Here is a 3595-nt window from a genome sequence, read left to right as displayed (position 1 = left end):
CCATATGCCAGGCATTGTGTGAGGCCTTGGTTTTGCACTGGAGAGCAATATAGACCTTGTCTTTGTTCCCATGAAGTCTGTAGTCTAATGACAGACACATGGAGTCAACAAGTAAATATATCATTGTGAAGGCAAAAAATATCACAGAGAAAATGAATAAAATTGTTTGACAGAGAATACAGTGAGAAGAATCACTTTAATTTGGTTATTCAGGAAGAACCTCTCTGAAGAGTCATTTAAACAGAGACCTGAAAGTGAGAAGAATCCAGCCTTACAGAGTCTGGAAAAGAACATTCTAGATGAAGGGATGACCACCTGAAAAAGTTGCAATGAAGTTTATACACTGGATGGTAGGTAGAGAGAGAGTGGTATTAGCTAGGCCAAAGAATAAAGAACATTATAGTTTACAGGAAAGAGCTGAATTTTTTTTAAATACAACAAGAAGATATTGAAAAGTTTTACACAGTTACAAATTGATTTGTGCTTAAAATAGATCACAGTGACTAGTTTAGTAAAAAAAAAAAAAAAAAGGGTTTTAAGCTGGAAAACATGTATAAAAACTGTTGCCATAAACCAGAGACTTGGACCAGGACAATAAATAGGCAGAGAAGTTCATAGATTAGAGAGTGATTTAGAAGCAAAGTCGATAGGGAGCTTCCCAGGTGACTCAGTGGTAAAGAATGCATGAGGCATAGGTTTGATCCCTGGGTTGGGAAGATCCCCTGGATGAGGAAATGGCAACCCACTCCAGGATTCTTGACTGGGAAATCCCATGGATAGTGGAGCCTAGAGGGCTACAGTTCATGGGGTCATGAGAGAATTGGGCATTACTTAGTAACTAAACAACAACAAAGTCGATAGGATTCAGTGATGGATTGAATATGGCGACATAAAGCATAGAGAGGGAAAAGAGATGTCCAGGGTGATTTCCATGCATGTGGTAATAAACATTATGCCCCTGAGTGGATGATATAACCCTGTGCAGAGATGTGCAAGACAGGAAAGGTTCTCTGTCTAAAGTCCAGCTTCTTTTGAATATCTGAATACTCATATATTCAGTTTGGAGCTATAGGAGCATCACATCCTGAGCTGAAGCTAATTTAAAAGCAGGGGATGCACAGCTAGAAATTACAAAAAAGATCTTGAAAGGCAAATTTCTTCTTTTTTCTCATCAATTTGTTCCAGCCTTTATTATATGTGTGAGAAATAGAAATATAAAGACTTGAGGGAAATAATACGGGAGCATGAGTAGAAAGTCATAGAAAATTAGTGGCATAAACTAATTAAGTCTGAAAAAGATTTAAAAGCTGGGTTGTTTTTAAAATTTAGGTCAATAAATAAAACATTTCAGTTCAAAATTTCATGTACTTCATCAAGCTTTACTCTCTCCAAAAATATTTCTAAAAATAGAAATTTCAATGTCTCATTGAGAGGAAACAATGTGTTTTTCCAGTTTTTCACGCTTAATTGTTTACACAACTCCATAATTTCATGGTTCTAAAGTGTGCTTTCATTAATGAACATAGAGGAAAATGAAGATGAATGGGAAAATAGTTCTTATCAAGTAGTTAATTCAACTGCTATTTCTGTAGATCCAAATTTCAAAGGTGTGCAAATGATGCTATGTTTAACCCACCTGTTACTTAATTTAACTAAATTTCCAATAAATACCATCAGTTCAGTTCACTCGCTCAGTCGTGTCCGACTCTTCGAGACCCCATGAATCACAGCACGCCAGGCCTCCCTGTCCATCACCAACTCCCGGAGTTCACTCAGACTTATGTCCATTGAGTCAGTAATGCCATCCAGCCATTTCATCCTCTGTCGTCCCCTTCTCCTCCTGCCCCCAATCCCTCCCACCATCAGAATCTTTTCCAATGAGTCAACTCTTTGCATGAGGTGGCCAAAGTACTGGAGTTTCAGCTTCAACATCATTCCCTCCAAAGAAATCCCAGGGCTGATCTCCTTCAGAATGGACTGGTTGGATCTCCTTGCAGTCCTAGGGACTCTCACGAGTCTTCTCCAACACCACAGTTCAAAAGCATCAATTCTTTGGCTCTCAGCCTTCTTCACAGTCCAACTCTCACATCCATACATTACCACTGGAAAAACCATAGCCTTGACTAGACGGACCTCTGTTGGCAAAGTAATGTCTCTGCTTTTGAATGTGCTATCTAGGTTGGTCATAACTTTCCTTCCAAGGAGTAAGCGTCTTTTAATTTCATGGCTGCAGTCACCATCTGTAGTGATTTTGGAGCCCAGGAAAATAAAGTCTGACACTGTTTCCACTGTTTCCCCATCTATTTCCCATGAAATGATGGGACCAGATGCTATGATCTTCGTTTTCTGAATGTTGAGCTTTAAGCCAACTTTTTCACTCTCCTCTTTCACCTTCATCAAGAGGCTTTTTAGTTCCTCTTCACTTTCTGCCATAAGGGTGGTGTCATCTGCATATCTGAGGTTATTGATATTTCTCCCAGCAATCTTGATTCCAGCTTGTGTTTCTTCCAGTCCAGCGTTTCTCATGATGTACTCTGCATATAAGTTAAATAAGCAGGGTGATAATATACAGCCTTGATGTACTCCCTTTCCTATCTGGAACCAGTCTGTTGTTCCATGTCCAGTTCTAACTGTTGCTTCCTGATCTGCATACAGATTTCTCAAGAGGCAGGTCAGGTGGTCTTCTATTCCCATGTCTTTCAGAATTTTCCACAGTTTATTGTGATCCACACAGTCAAAAGCTTTGGCATAGTCATAGTTTGGACAAAATGTTAGAAAAGCAAATTCAAATGTGGGATGGGGAAAGACTTTAATTTGTGGCAGAGTCAGGAATGAGGTTTTTGTAAATGGTAACCATATTTGACACTTTTAGTCTCTTTGAATTTGTTTACATGTCTATAAAATGAGCATAATATAACCCTTAGTGTTGTTAAGAAAGTTAACACAGATAGTGTATGCAGAATGCAGATGTATTGTTAGGCATCATTGATTGCTCTGATAAGATATACTATGTATATGGACAAGAAGATAAATATGTATTATATACAGTGCAAACAAGCTATAGTGAATTACATACCAGAAGATAAAACAAGTGGTATTATTATTTAGCCAACGAATATTTATTGAGAGCAGTTACTTGAAAGATACAATCTGAATGCTGGAAGCAGAGAAGTGAAAAAAAAACCTCTCACGTAGATTATATTCTAGCAGGAAAAGCTGTTTCTTGATAAATACCTAGTAATATTTGGGTAGTGATAAATATGCAGAAAAATTATGCAAAATGAGAAAGGTATAGACATACTATAGGATAGTTAGGTAATAAAGTGGAATTTGAGCAGATACTAAAGGAAGGGATCTATGTAGTGGCTCAGCAGTAAAGAATCCACCTGCAATGTAGGAGACCCAAGTTTGGTCCCTGGGTTGAGATTTCCTGAAGTAGAGAATGGCAACCCACTCCAGTATTCTTACCTGGAGAATTCCATGAACAGAGGTATCTGATGGGCTATAGTCCATGGGGTCACAAAGAGTCGGACGTGACTAAGCGAATAATTAAAAGAAGTGAAAGGCAAACGTGACTATGTGCGGGGAAAACGTT

Source organism: Bos indicus, chromosome 3 (genome assembly GCF_029378745.1).
Source record: "Bos indicus isolate NIAB-ARS_2022 breed Sahiwal x Tharparkar chromosome 3, NIAB-ARS_B.indTharparkar_mat_pri_1.0, whole genome shotgun sequence".
Classification (NCBI taxonomy): domain Eukaryota; kingdom Metazoa; phylum Chordata; class Mammalia; order Artiodactyla; family Bovidae; genus Bos; species Bos indicus.
This window is presented reverse-complemented; position numbering follows the sequence as displayed.